This window comes from Pinus tabuliformis, chromosome 9, assembly GCF_031772625.1.
Source record: "Pinus tabuliformis cultivar Carrire ecotype Pingquan chromosome 9, CPIR1, whole genome shotgun sequence".
In the NCBI taxonomy this organism is placed as follows: domain Eukaryota; kingdom Viridiplantae; phylum Streptophyta; class Pinopsida; order Pinales; family Pinaceae; genus Pinus; species Pinus tabuliformis.
In genome coordinates this window covers 1,808,546,980-1,808,566,620 of record NC_142307.1, presented here as the reverse complement: position 1 = coordinate 1,808,566,620, position 19,641 = coordinate 1,808,546,980, and the positions used below count along the sequence as shown (strand labels likewise).

Genomic DNA, 19,641 nt, shown 5'->3' with positions numbered 1-19,641 from the left:
AATTAAAAGCTAAATTATAGTTTTTTGTTGCTGTTGTGCTTTTCAAGGGTTTTCTTGGTGGGTTTTTGTGGTTTTCATGGTGGTTTTTGTGATTATTTTTTGTAGTTTTTGTGTGCTACTTTTTTTTCTTCAAATTAATTAATTTTATTTTGTAGAAAGAAATTAAATAAAAGAGGAAAAAATGACATGAAACCTACTTCGGCTTGAGCCTCTGGGTCGTTGACAAGTTGATGGGTAGCTAGATTGAGTTCCTCCATCTCAGTCGATCTTAGGAATCTTCCGTCGAACTTCTTTTCTTCTCATGGTTTGAGCAAAATGACTTGTGCATGTCATGAATGGGGTTTTTTAATAAGAAATAACGCTCAATCAAGCTATAATTTTAGATCGAGACATAGGATCGATCGAAAAATATAGCTCATTTGAGTCGTTAACTCGGGTTATAAAATGACTCGATTGAGCTATTTTTAGTGCCTTAACAACTCAATCAAGCACTTAAAATTTGTTTGATTGAGTGCTTAAAATTGCTCAAATGAACATCCAGTTTTCACTAAAACACACCCTCATTTCGTTAAAAAGTGTAACCCAGCTCCATGTTATCACCCTTTATTTTCTAATTATTTATTTATTTATTTTATGAAATTTGAATGAAGCTTATTGTTAACAACCCCATTACCCCTATAATTTATGGGCTTCCTAAAGTCCATAAAGAGACCCACCCTTAGACCCATTGTTAACACAATAGGTGGGCCCACTTATTTTCTTGCTAAGTTCTTAGTGCAAAAGCTTAGGCTCCTTGTTGGCCATATTGAATCCTTCGTTAAGGACTCAACTTCATTAATGAACTTAAGGGTTCTAAGCTTGATCTAGGGGATATTCTAGTTAGCTTTGATGTTGTCTCTCTCTACCCTAATATCCCTATTAATGATGCAATGGGAGTTATTAACCGCATCACTGATCCTGATACTACTAAGTTGGTAAGTCTTTGCTTGACCTCTACGTTCTTCAATTTCGATGGTGAGTTCTATGAACAGACTTGTGAAGTAGCTATGGATTCTCCACTCTCCCCAATTATTGCTAACCTGTTCATGGAAGATTTTGAATCTAAAGCATTGACTTCTGCTCCACTTCACCCTAAACTTTGTAAAAGGTTTGTTGATGATACCTTCATCAATTGGCCCCATGGTCGAGACCTGTTGGATTCCTTCCTTTTACATCTTAACAATCAATTTAGTTCCATTAAATTAACCATAGAGACTGAGGTTAATGATAACCTTTCTTTCCTTGATGTTCTTATCTTTAAGAAAGGAGATGGTTCATTTTCTCATCAGGTTTTTCATAAAAAAAATCACACTAAGCAATACCCTCATGCAAGTTCTCATCATCATTCGGCTCAAAATTTTGGCATCCTCAACACGCTAGCTACTCGAGATTTAAGGATATATGATGAAAGTCACTTCGAAGAAGAAAAATCTCATCTCCCAATTTTTTTTGAAAACAATGGCTACTACCATCCCCTAGGTCTTAAGGATTTTCCAAAAAGCTAGCTTAAGACCTAGGCATAAGAAGAATCCTGAGGATTTAGTTAACAATGCGCATCTTCATTTCATTCTCGGTACCATGGATAAGATTGCTCGTATTCTTAAGAATAATAAGGTTCATACCATGTTTAAGCCTCTTAACACCATTTGTAACCCTCTGAGATTGGTCAAAGACCGTGTGGACCGTAAGGATTCTAAGGGTGTTTATTTAATCCTTTTCTCCCGTGAAATGCCCTACTTAGGAGAAATAGACCGATCAATCAAGCAGAGGATTCAAGAACACGCAACAAACATCAACCATAATAGATGTCGCTCATTTGCTTTAGCGAAACATGCATAAAAGACTTATATCACATTTGTATTAAAGAATCTCAGGTCATTGCAAAGATTGATCACTTCCACCTTAGGAAGTTAAGCGAGGCTATAGAAATTGAGATGCATGTTAGCGATCTGAACAGGGATGAGGGGTGGAAGATAAACAATGGTTATATTGTTTCTCTTTCTTCCTAGTGTCCTTTTTTTTGTATGGCGTTATTCATTCTTTATCTTCTTTTTTTTAATTGATTCTTCTGATATTTTTAACCTTTGGTTAATTTATTTATTCTTAAATTTTTTATGGAGTTTTTATTTTTCTATTTTTTTTGGTTATATATACTTTTTGAAATTATATTCTATTAACATGATTTTCTTTATTTTATTAATATAAATTTTGGTATTTCTCAACTATTCATTTCTTTTAGAATTTATACCTAATTTATTTCTAAATTTACTATTTTGTATCTATTTTTATTTAACCTTTTTTATATATTTATTTTATTTTTGTTTTTATTTATTTAATTATTATTATTATATATTTTTTTAGTTTTCAATTACTTTGTTGATATGGTTATTTATGTAATTATTATATGTTTTTCTTTTAGTGATTCTTTTGATTCGAATGTTTTTTTAAGAATTTATACATAATTTATTTCTAAATTTATTATTTTGTATCGATTTTTATTTAACCTTTTTTATATATTTATTTTATTTTTGTTTTTATTTATTTAATTATTATTATTATATATATTTTTTAGTTTTCAATTACTTTGTTGATATGGTTATTTATGTAATTATTATATGTTTTTTTATTAGTGATTCCTTTCATTCGAATGTTTTAATTAGTTTAGTTTAGTCTTTTTAGTAATGGTCTTTATGTTAATTAATTAATTATATATATATATATATATATATATATATGTTTTTAATTTTTTATTTTTTTTATTTTGATTAATTAATTATATATATATGTTTTTAATTTAATTTTTTTTTATTTTGATTTCTTGTTTTTAATATAGATTAATTTTTAACCATTGTGGTAGCTAGTTTTTTTTGACTTTTTTTTATTATTAAATTGACATTTTAATATATTATTTTGGAACTTTCTTAAAGCAACTTTATTTATTTTTCTTGTTAGATCAGTTCCTCCATATTTGTCTTGATAATAAACTTTAGTAATGGATTGAAATGTTGACACCAAATAATTTATATGTAATTATTTTGAACAAAATTTTCAAAAATTTTAAATTATTTTTATTGAATATTAAAAAACACAAAAAATATGAACATATTGATATAAATACCAATTTATTTCCATTAAATATCCATTTATTTTGAAAACATTGACTTTAATTTCAAATCCCATTTCGAAAACAATGGACTTTGCATAGGTTCAAAATTAAAAGATAAAATCTCATTTTTGTGCCATAAATAAAAAAGAATACAAATACCCATTTATTTTGAGACCAATAAACTTACATCAAATTCCATGATAAGAATAATGATCTTTGCACAACTTTTCAATTAAAAAACTAGCGTAGATTTATCTTAATTCTAGATTTGATCCCTCTTGGAATTTCATATATTCAGATTCATGATGGATGTAAGATGATTTAATTCCCCCCTTTAAATAGGCTATATTACACATAAATACCATGGGACAATACCAAAGATCATTTTTATTTTTATAAGGTTATTTTTATTTTATTTTGACTTAATTAAAATATTTACATTACATTATGTTACAACATCTCCACCATATTAAATTGGGGAGCATCTTCAAATAATACAAAGTTATTTTATATAACTTAAAATCAAATCCCATACTTATCACAAAAGATTTTGCACAACTCTTAAATTAATTCTAAAATTAATCCAATAAAAATAATACCAATTTATTTTCATATATATTTTAAAATAAAATATTAATTTATTTATGTATTTAAATCTCAAATAGTGGTCAGAAAATTAATATTAAAAAAAAATATTAATTTATTTACATATTTGAATTTGAAATAGCGGTCCGCTTATATCAGATACATGTCATTTACATGGTCAAAATTGAAATGAAGATATGAAAATTTAATAAATTTAATTTGAATTTAATACAATTAAGGATTTTAAAATATTTTAAAAAATTAATAATCATAAATGAAATTAGATATTTTTTTAGCTCATTCATTAATTTTGAATATTTTAAAATTTACATCGAACAATAAATTTAAAATAAAATCCAATCATTCACCTAACCCTATGATAAATGACTTCAAAAATGACCTAAATACTCTTTAATATTACAGGTTGTAAAAGTAACAATTTCGCCCAAAAAAAATACATAAAACTTTGAAAACCTAAATATTCCCTAATATAACATGCTTAAAAGCCCAAGAAATTAATTCCACTAAAAATTTTCACTGAAACACATAATTTTTTTATTAATTAAAAATTGACACGTCAGTATTATAAAATCTGAGAACTTGAAATTTGTTCAGTTTGAAGATTTTCCACCTTAATTATAAAACTAAGAACTTAAATTTTTCCTTTCCAGATATTATACAATATTATAAATTACAGTTAATATTTAGAAACGTGTTCCGTTTTAAACTTTTGTTTTCATTTTCATTTCAAGGTTGAGTAGAATTGAAATATCATATTGGTTTCCCAAAATTTAAACAAATAATGAGATGAAAGAAAAGATTAAATAGAATTGAAATATCATAGTAGTTCCCCCAAAATTTAAACAAATAATGAGATGAAACCAAACCCCATACCGACTCCCGAATATATCTGAGACAACCCTAATTATCTGACAACGAACAGTTTACAAGACCATAAAGCCAACTGTGAGTGACCATCATAAAACAACAAAACCACTTTACAATTAAGATGTGCTTCAACCTTTCAGGCCTATGAATTGCATGATTCAACAAAACCACTTTACAATTATGATGGGCTTCCACAATGGATTATTTTTCTTACTGCAAAAATTTATATATCTATGAAGATTTCATGTAAAAATCCAAATGAGCAGTTAAACACAGCAATACAATTATTTAAAGCTGCCCAACTTAACAGATGCACAAAATCCAGTTTTTTTAAGTGCCCTAACATAATGAGTCTAGGGTTTTGATAGAAAATAGAGAACATACCTAACATAATGAGTCTAGGGTTTTGATAGAAAATAGAGAACATACCTGGAAGAGCTGGCCAGTGGAAGACATGCAAAGGCCGTGCTATGCTTCTTTCCACAGAACGGAATCCGGCAGACACCCACATAATGAATGCTTTGAGAACTCAACATGGTAACTGTAGCGTATGTCGATGTTATTGCTATTGAAATGTTTAAGAATCGATCTCTGGACGTCAAGGCAACTAATTGTAAATGAAAATATGTGACTGGATATCCTGGTAAAGTCGAATTAAGAAGAAACCTAATGAACAACCAGCCGAATTCCCAAAACAATTCTGAGCTCAAAGGGAATCTGCGATTTTAATGCATTCTCTGGATTTAGTCTGAATGTCATAAAAAACTTCTTATGAAATCTAAGAGGAGTAAAAAGCTTTATGTCATCCCCAAAAACAAAATATATGGAATTAGGATTGTGCAAGAGGAAACGTGCGAGGCGGTGGCTTATTGTTCCAGAAGAAAACCTACGAGGCAGATGAAAACCGTGAAGGGAAATGAGATTGCATAGCTGAAACCCTTAGAAATTTACGGCTCTCGGAGTAATCTGGATGCTCTTTTGCGAGCTCTTGAAATGGAATCCGAACGCAGACATGGCCATCAGAGACAGATGACCATAACGCAGTGCATCCGGATTCAAATCCTCTGCACCTCGACATTTTATTAGTGACACAACACGAGAATTTAAAAGATCTTCCATCCAAGCAGTATAGACGAATGAATTAGAAACTGGAAATCCAAACCCTAAACACCACACAATTATCAAAGGTTCATCTGAGCATGACATAAAAATCTGTCTGAAATTTTCTGTATTGTAACGTAAGACAATGAAAACAAAATCCTCTGCCCAATTTGTCAATAAAAAACCAATCATTCGTGCACATTTTGATTGGAAACTTTAACTAATTTACATTGGTATCTCCACAATGCTCTGGTTTGTTTGTGGTCTCCCTGCCACAATTTGGAAGCTAGGAGGAAAGAACATTAGGCCACGTACACATATTGCTGTTTCTCAACTTATTCAACGGGTAGTTGCAGGAATGTTTAAAAACCTACAACAATTACATTCACAACTATATTGCTTCTTACCTTCAATTTCCCAATGGTGAACATTGAAAAGATTTAAAAAAAAATCAACGCTACACATGATAAAACGTCCATTGTATTTGATCCTTCCTTCGCCCCACGTCCGCTGGCGAAGTCACAACGCAAGGTTTGTTGACAGAGGACTCTATATTTATGAATCTTCGACATCCCCTGTAAAGCTCCTGCGGTTTCTGTTTCCATCTTGACTGTCTGACTGTAGGAAGGAATTGTCAGAGGACAACACATTATTTTTGCTGTTTCCATCTGGACTGTCTGAATGTACGAAGGAATTGCGAGAGCCCAACACCTTGCTTGTGCCATTTCCGTATAGACTGTCCGAGTGTAGGAAGGAATTGTCAGAGCACAACTGATTGCTTGTGCCGTTTCCATCTGGACTGTAGGAATGTATGAAGGATTTGTCAGAGTACAACACATTGTTTGTGTTGATTAGGGAAGTGCTGGATGAAATGAGTTCGGAGGGCAAATGGGGCCAAACGAAGGGCGGCCTGAGGGGAGGTACATATGGTGGAGGCATAGTCCTAGCCAGAATCTGTGTGACCTCCCTCATTGTAGGACGGTCCTGGGGATTCGAATGGGAGCACGCCAGTCCCAACATCAGTAACAGTCTGATGCCGTCCTCGTTAACGTTGGCATTTCCAGCTATGGGCAGGCAACTGTCCACAGCTTCCAAAAGCCTGTCCTGGCCGTATAGTTCCCAAACCCAAGTGACTAAATCTGGGGCTGTTTCTCTGCCACGAGATCTGGGAGGCCTTCCGCAAACCACCTCAAGGATAACTGCTCCGAAACTAAACACATCGGCTTCGGCCGTGGCACGCTCCGTGTAAAGGCACTCGGGTGCGATGTAGCCTACTGTTCCCGCGACTCCAAGGAGACTCATAGATCTGCGATTATGTTCAATCAATCTGGCGAGGCCGAAGTCACCAAGACGGGCGTTATAGTCGGAATCGAGCATGATGTTGCTGGCTTTAACATCCCGATGGATCACCTGCTGCTCGCATTCCTCGTGGAGATACAGAAGAGCCGAGGCGACGCCGGAAACAATGTTGTATCTCTGGTCCCAATCCAGAAACACGCCTGCATTATCATGATTAAAAATATGTTTATTCAGGCTGCCGTTGGGCATGTATTCATAGACCATAATCAAATGCCCCTTCTCATGGCACCACCCCAGCAGCGGCACCAGATTTTTCTGGCGCAGGCGGTTGATAATGCTGATCTCTGATATAAATTCTTCTTTACCTCCTTTGGAATCCTTGGCCATACATTTCACTGCAACCACTGTTTTTTCCTTTGGGAGAATACCTTTGTAAACAGTTCCGGAGCCGCCTCTGCCAAGCTCGGCTTCCGCACTGAAATTATTGGTGGCCTTCCTCAGATCTTTGTATCTGAATTCCCGCGGTCTGCCCGGAATGTTCTGTAAGGCCCCCGATATGACAGATGCTTCTACCCGAGACTTACGCCGGCACTTGAGCAGCACAACAATCTCTGTCACCGTGACCATAACGATGAACAGGCAGATAACCGGAATCGCAATATCTTGTGTCCAGTGCTTTTCAGATGCTGCAGAATCCGAGATTGTGAAATTCCATGATAGCACACAGTTGAACTCCGTGGCTTCGCCCGTGGAGGCAGAAAAGCCGAAATAAGCTTCCTCCTCAAGAACCCCGCTGCACAGATCGATGATGGAGGAGACGACCGGCTTCGGCGGCATCGGATCAGACTCATTTGCCACGTACACATCCAGTTTTTTCCTCTTGCCATCGTACAAAATCCAAGCCCGGATGTCGTACCCGCCCTTCAAGTTGATTTTGTCCTGATCCAGCGATAGAAAATTCTCGGAATTTATGTCATTAACATTAATCCCTACATGGTTGCCATCGGGATCGTTAGTCCCTGGGCTCTCCCTTGTATCGAATTCAACTGCCAATACCTTACTACTGTTTCTGCCATTAGTGGAGGCATTGAACAGTCCCAACCATTGGCCATAGCTATCATTAGGCATATAATCACTAGAAGTTATGGTAAAAGCCAGACCCTCCCCACCACTTCCCATAGGTTGGATATTGAAAACGAAAGCGGTGCTGAATGATACTGTGTTACCTGCACGGTACAACCTGAATTTCTTTCTCAATAACGCTCTTCCAAAACTATTTTTTATTGAATATTTGGGATTACCTGTACCAGAGGTGACCTGCAAAGCATTCACTGCGCCGGTGGATATCCCGGAGTCGCCAAGCATAATGAAATTGCCCATATCTCTATTCAGATCGAAAGACGGAAAACTGATCTCATAACCGGAAGCAGTTCTTCCGACTAAAATGGACAGAACGGCTGCAAAGAGTATTGCTTCAATGGGATCCATTCAATTGAATGCAGGTGAGAGGCAAATTCACTATGAGGCGGAATTAAAACAATGGTAGGGCATGGCAGATGGGAAAGAACAGATCCATATGAGGGCCAAACAACAGATTGGTTCAAAATTATGAGCAAATTCACGCAGAGACACCGGCCCTGCAAACTAGACTTCGTTTGTCAGCATTTTAAATTATATGGTTGTCTGCTGATTAATTATTATTTTCACGACACATCTCATTTTTCCACCAACCCATTGACCAAGACTGCGTAAAAGGATAGCGTGTGTGACACTTGGCCATCACATGTTAATTTCAAGAAGGCACATGTTAATTTCAAAAAGGTTAAGCCACCCTTTAAGGCGATAAGCACCAGCCCACATGGTATTTAATAGTCGTATGTTATTTTGGGTTTTATTGGTGGAGATTATTTTAACTGGATGTTTCTTTTTTGTTATTTTAGGATATTGTAATCTCTTTTTATACGAATTATTTCACATGTTAAGATGGAGGAAGCCATGGTTGGTAATCTCCTTTTTAAACATATTTCTACTCTCTTTTTGTTTAAGTAAAGTAAATATGTTTATAGTTAAGTGCTTATTATTGATTGCTTTAGAAATGGTATTTTTTAAAATATGTTCTCACATCTTAACCTGAAAAGAGCTCACTAATCAATCTTCTTATAATATGGTATTTTATTTTTGTTATAATGTGGTATTTTATTTTTATACCTATATTATAGGTTAATAGAAGGAAAGTCAAATCACGGTGTTCTATGTTTAAAATTAGAAGGTTATACGTTTAAAATTAGGGGTTGCATGTTTAGTTTTATTTGAATAAATTTAAAGTTATTTAAATTTAATGATTAATATATATAATTAAAACGACATTTAAGGTGTCAAAATTATTTGATTATGGCATTAGCGTAAATCACAATTATTCTTAGTATAGCTGGTTAACATAGCTGGATTATTTATATCTACAGAGTTTCAAATCAATAATCTTTACTCCAAAAGTGTCTTACATAACACTCTATCACAAACTAACTTATATCTTATATATCAATAGATAAAACATTAAATACTTATAACTAAACATTTATTGAGTATTCATTTATAACACTAACTCTTAGTATAGCTGGATTGTTTGTATTCACAAACCACATCAATCCTTAACATAGCTGGACTATTTATATTCACAGAGTTTCAAATCAAATCCTTAACATAGCTGGACTATTTATATCTAGAGTTTCAAATCAAATCCACATTTTCAAATCAAATCCTTAATATAGCTGGACTATTTATATCGATAGAGTTTCAAATCAAATCCTTAACATAGCTGGACTATTTATATCACAGAGTTTCAAATCAAATCCTTAACATAGCTGGACTATTTATATCCACAGAGCTTTAAATCAATAATCTTCACGCAAAAATCATCTTACATAACACTGTATCATAAACTAATTTATATCTCATATATCAATAGATAAAACATCAAATACTTATAACTCAACATTTATTGAATATTTACTTTATAATGTGGCAACCTCTTTTTACACTTATTTAGTAATTACTAAAAACATGAGAATAGCTATGATGTGAGCAATTTCCCATTTTCTCCTTTGTATGTTTTGAAAATGTGTCATAAAAGACAAGAATAATAATGAGTGGAGATTTGTGCAAACTTTTCATCATTTACCATAAACATAGCTGGATTATTTATCTTTCCACATTTGCTCAATAAACCACACACAAAAAGTATCTTACATAACACCCTGTCATAGACTAATTTATATCTCATACATAATAATAATAAAAAAAAAATACTTATAACTAAATATTTATTGCATATTCCCTTTATAAAGTAGCAATTTACTCTTACACCTCATTCAACAACTGTTAAAAACATAAAAATAGCTATGATATAAGCAATTCTCCATTTTACGAAAATGTATCATAAAAAACATGACTAATAATGAGTGGAGTTTTGTACAAACCTTTCCTCATTTACCATAAACATAGCTCGATTATTTATCTTTCCACATTTGCCCAATAAACTTCACAAAAAAGTGTCTTACATAACACCCTGTCATAAACTAATTTATACCTCATACATAAAAAAATTAAATACTTATAACTAAATATTTATTGCATATTCCCTTTATAAAGTAGCAATTTACTGTTACACCTCATTACTGTTACACCTCATTAACAACTGATAAAAAAATAGCTATAATATAAGCAATTCCCCATTTTTCATATATATACTTTTATAATATATCATTAAAAAAATAAAATTGGAAAATAAAAATTTATAGGAACTTTTCATCATTTACACTTAACATAATTGGATTATTTACCTTTCTTTAATTGACCAATAATCACATAAAGAGTGTCTTACATAACATCCCAACAATTACTAAGAAGATGGGCATAGCTATGATGTGAGCAATTTTACATTTGTTCATTCGCATGTTGTTGTTGTGTATCATTAATCTTTTTTTGATTATTTACCCTCGATACAGCTGTATTCACTTTATGATGTGGAAATTTCCTCTTATACGTTATTTAGAAATTAGTAAGAACATGAAAATAGCTATACCTACGATGTGAAGTCCCCATTTTTCATTGGTATGTTTTTTTTTTTTTTTTTTCGAAGGTGGCAAAACCTATCAAACTCAGGTGTCAAACCAATTTTTCATTGGTATGTTGTTATTATGTATCATAAAAAAGTATGATTATTTATCATTAAAAAAATATGGTTATTTATCATAAACATAAGTGGATTAACATGGTAGCAATTTCCTCTTATATGTAATTTAGTAATTATTAAGAACATGAATAATTATGATGTGAGTAATTTTCTAATTCTCATTTGCATATTGTTAGTGTGTATCATAAAAATATGATATGTGATTGTTTTATATTGAATATATAAAAAAATTATAGTGGTAAAGATTAAAATATTGAATATTTGAAAGGATTAAAATTTAATAGGGTGATTAATATTTATTTTTCTTAATTATCTAAGATAAACTTAATTGAATATTTGATTTTAATTGTATTACATTTCTATAAAAATAAATAAAAAGTTTACATTAAAATATTTTATTTAAAATGGATATTGAAATATTTTACTAATAGTCTATATTGAGATATTGGTTTTATGTTAATGATGATTAATGTTCATAAATATGGTTTACTAGACTTTAAAAAAGTAAGATATGACTAAAATATTTAAAATTTTGTTTATGTGTTCAAGATCACCATAGGTTGAGTTGAACATTCAAAAAAGATTGGCAATGTGAGAAACATTTTGAAATTTAGATCTAATATAAGCTGAACAACCTAAGAAATAGTGTTTTTCATTTTCAACTTTCCTAGTATCATGAAGGTGATAGAGTATTTCATCCCATGACATTTTTAAACTTGACCAATGCCCATTTTCATCATGGAGCTCATCAGAATTTGTTTTTATTTTAAAAATGATATTAGTTTTATTTTTCCTTCTAATTTTTTATCAATCCGTATTTCTTTTTACATTTTCAAATAATAATTTATCAATCTAAAATTTATCTTTACATTTTTACATAATAATAACAACTATTTAAAATTTAATATTGTCAATATTTATTATTTTCATAAAAATAATTATCAAATATTTTTTTTAATATTATTTTAATAAAAAAATATATTTTTTATATTTTTTTTATTGATTTAAATAATATAAATTAAAATAAAATTTTAAAAATAATCACGGGTTATAACAACTATTTTGGTTAACATAAACCACCAGCACCTTGCCATTTCCAACCATAATACTTTTAATGGTTGATTTATTAATTAATAGGAAAGGGAACAAAGCCATAACAATCTTGGTGGGCAAGTAATCGAGACATATATTGAATATTATGCTGTTTCACATTCTCTATTGCGGTATGTAAACAAGTAAATTAATCAAAAATATTTGAATTACTATACTATATAGTTGTGATATTAGATATTCACTTAGCATAAACAACTAGCCCATTGGAATTTCTAATAAATTCTACTAATAATAATATTTTTAATGGTTGATTTACTATGAAATGGAACAAATTTATGTCAATCTCAGTGGGAAAGACATATATGGTCACTTGTGGGTAAGATGTAAAGATTAGGGCAATAAAATAAATTTTTTAAACTATAAATTATTATATGATATAGGGAGAGCTTTTTATTGTTGTGCAAGGATTAATATTAGTTATAGTATTGGTCTTACACATTCTTAAAAATTCATCATAAACCATAAAAAAGATGCATATAAATAATTTATATTAAGTTATATAAGTTATATAATTATGTCCAAAATGGGCCTATATATTGATTGGGCCAATAACTATCAAACACCAAAGCTTAACATCACAAGTTGACAAGACATAATGTCCCAAGTACTTCCAGCTCTAAATTACTAAATAAGTCAAAATGCACTACAAAATATTCCAATGAATTCTATTCTAGAGTACACCTATCCCATCAAACAGTCACCCACTAATTTCCACTAGAGCAACACATCCCATTGCTCAGTAATACCTGCACACGAATATGTGAAATGTTTGTCAGCGATATGTACATGTGCGTTTAACCATTCAATCTATTGAAGACAATAAATGACAATATTCAATTCAGGAATTAGTTCATAGGATGCAATAAATGACACCAACCCTTTCAATGCAAGTATAAAACAAACCAACCTTTTCAATTCAGGAATTAAACCCGAGAAAACACAAGGATCAATCATCAAAGATTATCAGCCATTTGATCATGTACAAATCAATCTAGACCACATTTGAATTTGCAAGATAACAATCCATGCCAATCTTCCCTACCAATTAAATTCTATATCAAAAAACAATACAACATCAACTCTTATTGATTTTCATTTCAAACATTCATTCTCCTCATAAGTTGTTGGAGACATACAACCAAAGTGTTCTGACATTTTTACTTTCATTCTATTCATGAGCTGCTAAAGACATAAAAACGGAGTGTGTGCACATAGTTACATTCATTCTATTGATCAGTTGCTAGAGACATACAAACAGAGTGTGTGCATAGTGTTACATTCATTCTATTCATCAGCTGTTGGAGACATACAAGTTTGTTTTTGTTGAATAATGTTATTTTTGTTGAGAAACAAGGGTAAATTAAAGCCATTATAGCCAATATTACTTGTTAAATAGATCATAAGATCTGATTAGAGAAACATTTCTATATGAATAACATACCCACTAATTTAGAAACCAATTTCAATGCCACTGTAACCTTAAATATGACCCCTGCAATTCAATATCAGACTACTATAATAGAAAAGAATACCATCCAAAGAGAAAATTATGATGTCACGTAGATTCATTCTCTAGTTAGAGCAGAATTTCTAAATGAATAGCATGCCCACTGATTTAGAAATTATCTTTTAATTATTAGAATATCAAATTATTACAATATCAAATTAGGACGAGATAGCTACAATTTGCAGGAGCAGAACTACAAGGAATTAGATAATTGAGAGCAATAGATAATCATTTGTTTCGTTATGAGGAATATTATGAGAAAGGTGTTTAATATCCTATAGAATAGCCCATAGACATTAAAATTCTATTTAATGATGGTGATAATGTAGAGGTATCAAATGAATTTATTTCCCTTGATTCCACTGGTATACTCATGATGGGGGAGGAAGAAGAAGTGTAGGAGGATGAAGTGTACTTAAATGATGACCATCCCTTAAACCTGTTCCCTACCTAGCTCAGGATGGTGTTTGGTAATATCATGATGGATGTGAGAAATAAATATGAGCTACGACAAATACTGAATGCACCAAATTTGAAAAGGGAGAAGGTAGCAATGGGGCCTAGAAATGCAAGAATGGATGCACTAATGAGGTAGAACAAAATTATAGAGGAGAGGCAACACTAAAGGCCTATGATTGGAAAGGACTAGCTATTCCAATTAGAGAAGAACTGAAACTGGAAAAGTTGGATAATTTGGACCAGAAACTGACAAATAACAGTTCCATTCAATTGATTTATGGACTATGCTGAGCTTCTTCATATAAGGGGGAAACATTGAAGGCATATATTTGACCATTAGGTGTGGAAAACCCAAACTGTAATAACTGTGAGAACATGCTATAGCATCTCTGTTAAGAGCTATCAAGGTCGTGCATAAAATTGTCTTTACAATGTCTGGAAATCATATACCATGTGAATTAAATGTAACAATCTGTATGGGTTCTGAGTTGAGAAAGAAAGTGTAGATTTTATTCTTTCATTCTGGTTGTTGAACATATCTGTATAAACAAATATATAAGGCTAAAGGTGTTTATTTTGAAAGCTCTGACCTACATTAATTATATCATTGTATCATCAGAGGGGAGTTACCAGTGATCCCTATGAGATTGTGAAATCTAGTCATGGTTTAAAGACGAAAAGAAAATTCAAATATAACCGACACCAATTTGTTACTTCCTATTTATATAAACTCTAGGAGATTTTTAGCTTATAAGGCATGTATTTGTAAGGAAAGATCTTATCCTGAATAGAAAGGAGACACGTTCATGTATTTATGTTGGTATTTAGAGGAACTATAATTAGAAAGTACGATTTTTATAAGATAAGTGAAAGAAGGAATTAGATGTCAAGATATATTTTATATAGTTTAGTTATAATAATCAAGATAGAGTAGGAACAAGAACAAGAAGGAAATAAACCTCTTACTTGTATTTGACATAGGCTTTGACTTGCAAGAACAAAAATAACTAGAATTAAACCCTTAGACTTTTAGAATTTGAAAGGGAATAACTACATAAAGAGACTACAACTAAGAACCCTTACTCTATATAGCTCTTCTTAATAACTTAGATTTTTACCAACTAGGAATAAAATGAATGCCAAGAACAATGATTTGAGGACACAACAAGCTAGTTGGGTTGAAGAATTTTTGTTATGTCAAAGATGTTCCAAAAACAAAAAGGAATAGCTCTTCCTGATAACTCATATTTTTACCAACTAAGAATAAAATGAATGGCAAGAAAAAAATGAATTCCAAGAACAAAATGAATGCCAAGAACAATAATTTGAGGACACATAAAAATAGTTGGGTTGAAGAAACATTGTTATGTCAAAGCTGTTACAAAAATAAAAAGGAATAGCTCATCCTAATAACTCATATTTTTACCAACTAGTAATAAAATGAAGGCCAAGATCAAATTGAATGCCAAGAACAATAATTTGAGGACACAGAAAAATAATTGGGTTGAAGAAACTTTGTTATGTCAAATCTATTACAAAAATGAAAAGGAATATATATTTGATCCGAATTGGATCATTATATTGTTTTTCATCCATCTCGATGCATTTGGAGAGGAAAGAGTGGAGGAATCAGCTCACGGGGACGTTTTTACCGGTGGGACCCATTTTGGCGAAACAGGGTTTGAAACCTTCTAGGAGCGTTTTGAGGCATCAAATCATGTTTTTTTGGGGTAAGAATATCGCGCCAGAGTGTATCAGTTTTTCATGATATTATACACACAGATACTTCCAATCACGTAAGAATTGCGTCAATCAGAGTCTGTATACAGATGTTATGCCACTTAGAAGTTGATCTTCTTGTTTTCACACCTATAGTTCGGGAGGATGCCGCGTCAGCCCCATTTATTCAAGGAAAAGGGGCTAACCACATGTTTGTGATGTAAAAAAATCTATAAGATTCTATTTTATAACTCTAGTTAAGAGTTGATGTAGCCAAACTTAACACTAGTAGGCTATCGGGCTATGTTATAACCTGGCCATTAGGAGGAAGAGGCATTCCATTCTTTCAAGAGAATTTTGTTCCATAGTTGAGCAAAGATAGTCAGGAGAGATAGGAGGTAGAGCACACAGAGAGGATCTGTGCACTATAGTAGCCCACGGGCCACAAACATTACTTCTTTGTATCTGCAACCATATTTCCAGATAGAGAAAGAGAGCGAAGCGGCCTCACCTTCTAGGTGGGTTTTCTCCCGAAAGGGTTTCCTAGAGAACATATCTTGTGTATTATGTGTGTGTGAGCTTATTTTTTGGTTCTCTACTTTTCTTCTTGATTTACTTTTACATCCATGCACTAATTACAGTTAACTTTACAGATATAGAAATTAAATAAATCTGTAATAGTGTAGAATCTCATATTTTAAATATAATATTATCAGATATATTGTGAGGAGTTGTCCAATGGAATATCCACGACAGTTTATGGATCATTTAGTATCATAGCAGGTTTCTTTGGGTATTTTGTGGTGATTTCAGGGATCTAGATTGGTGAGGCTGAAAATTGTAAAACCCTAATCATGGGCGATGAATATGTAAAGGAACCTCATGATCCTATAGAGGTGACGTTTTCACAGCTCTAAGAACAAGCCGTGGATATAAAACACAATGTAAACCTCATCATGGAGGCCCTAAGAAATAAGCTGTGGATATTTGGAGAAGAAGGGGGTTCAAATGCAAAGGAAAAATCAGAAGGGGGATCGGGAGATCAGGAAGATACAGACAACCAGCCGAAGAAAGAACATGGAAAATATCAACCCAGTTCGAGTGTCGTGAACCAATCCATGTTTAAAGTGGAAGAAAAAGTCAGTATCAAGCCATACCATGGTGAGATCGATGCTTTGAAGCTAAACCACTAGTTGCAACAACTGTAAGTTTATTTCAGTGTCCATCAGATCAAGGAAGGATAGACGATCTCATTTGCGCGGCTGAAATTGGAAGGCCATGCACTGACTTGGTGGGAAAGCCACACAGAAGCCATGAGGTTGGAGGGAGAACTACGAGTGACTATGTGGGAGGATTTCAACACCCTCATTAAGTCACAATTTTATCCCATTAGGTACGTGGAAGACTAATGGATCCAGTGGCATTACCTCAGGCAAAATTCAGGCCCATGCATGCAAGAGTACACCACAAAATTCAGAAAGATGACTATGATGTTGGGTATCTCTCCAAAGAACCCATATGTACACCTCAAGTATTTGGGGGGTCTGCACTGCCATTTGCGCGAGCAAGTGATGCTATTCAAGCCCAAAACGGTGGACGAGGATTGTGTATAGGCACAATACTTGGAGAACATAGGCCTGAAAAGAGTGGAATCAAGTGGATCGAAGGAAAAGGAGCAACAAGATGCTTCTAAGGAGGGGAAGAAGAAACAAAAAGGGGGAAAAGATAAAAATATGGCAACCACAACACACCAGTGCAAAGATCCTAACAACCACTGCAACCACTATAACATTGATGGCCATACATAGGAGAAGTGTTGGAAATTGCATCCATAGGTAAACCTGAAGAATGAGAAGAAAGATAATAAGAAGAAGAATCTCATGGTCACTAATTCAAGTAACCAAGTTGAAAGAAACTCGAACGTGGATGAGAAGATCGTCTTTTTGTCAGTGCAAAAGGAGGTGAATTTGAGTAGCCTTCAACAATAGGAAGAGAAAGAAAGTACCAAACTCTTCCATGTAAAGATACAAGTCAAGAAGATGAAGATGTATGCTCTGTTTGACTCTGGATTGCAAGAAAATCTCATTGCAGCAGATCTAGTGAAGAATTTTTAGCTGGAAGTTTGTGATCATCCAAACCCATATCCATTAGGATGGGTACATAAGGATGCAAAGTTGAAGGTAAAAAAATAGTGTAAAATTAGAGTTGCTATCAATGTTGATTTTATTGATTAAGTAGATCTAGATGTGGTTCCCCTTGATGTATGTGGAGTCGTTTTTGGGAGTCCATCCATGTACATGCATGATGCAATATTCATGAGGAGAGCTAACCAATACCAACTCTTCAAGGATGGAAAATCATTCATCATCAAAGTGCACAAAGTAAAGTAGAAAATTTCACTGGTAAGTGCAAACCAAGCTAAGAAATTAATCAGTTCCAGCAATAAGTATGTTTTGTTGTTTTTAAGAGAAAAACAGTTTGTAGAGGAGTCAATAAGAGGCAAGGCATCCCTAGAGGGGTGTACTAAGAAACAAAAACAACAATTGGAGGCGTTGTTATAGGCATACAAGGACGCGTTCCGAGAGCCTAAAGGGATACCCCCTAAGAGAGAAGTGGGGCATGAGATCCAACTATTGCTAGACTCCCCATTGATAAATATTTGGCTGTACAGGTAGTCTATTATAAAAGAAAGTGAGGTGAAGAAACAATTGCAACAACTACTGGAATAAGGTGTCATTCTACTGAGTACATCACCATGTGGGTCACCCATCATCATTGTGCCAAATAAGGATGGGACTTAACGAATGTGTATATATTACAGGGAATTGAATAAAATCATGCTTAAGAACAAATAACCACTGCCCAAGATAGGTGGTCTGCCAGATTAGTTGCAACAAGAAAAGTATTTCACTAAGATGGACTTGAAGTCTAGATATCATCAGGTTTGAGCCAAAGAAGAAGATATATAAAAGATTGCGTTCAAAACCAGGCAAGGTTTGTATGAGTGGTTAGTTATGCCATTTGACCTATGTAATGCACCAACTACATTTATGAGATTAATGAATGATGTACTACACCCTTTTATAGATTCATTTGTTATTGTCTATTTGGATGATATACTGGTATATAGTGCTACCTAGGAGGAAAATATTTCACATTTGACGCGGGTGCTAGAAACATTGAAGAAGCACCAACTGCTAGAAAATCTCAAGAAGTGTGAGTTTGCACAACAATCCTTGGTGTATTTGGGATATGTGATTAATGGAAGAGAATTGAAGATAGATCCTCCCAATATGGAGGCCATCATGAAATGGACGGTTCCTACTAATGTTACTGAGGTTAGGAGTTTCACTGGAGAATACAATACCTGAGGAAATTCATAGCCTTGTTTTCAGTGGTAGTAGCACCGCTCCATGCCATAACAACAAGTGGGAAGAGTTTCCACTAGGGAAAACGGAAAAAAAGGATTTCGATCAGTTAAAGAAGAAGATTAGCGAAGCACCAATTCTAGCATTACCAAACTTGCAACGACCCTTTGAAGTGGAGACAGATGTGAGTGGGTATGTTATGGGATTTGTCTTGATGGAAGGAGGAAGGCCCCTTTTCTACCATTCTGAAGTATTTCATGGGGTA

General features: G+C 33.1%; 1 pseudogene; it reads right to left on the bottom strand.

Annotated features, from left to right (window-relative positions):
• Positions 1–6,274: 6,274 nt before the first annotated feature.
• On the bottom strand, positions 6,275–8,506 carry LOC149156006 (putative L-type lectin-domain containing receptor kinase S.5 pseudogene; annotated as a pseudogene).
• Between the last annotated feature and the right edge of the window lie 11,135 nt (positions 8,507–19,641).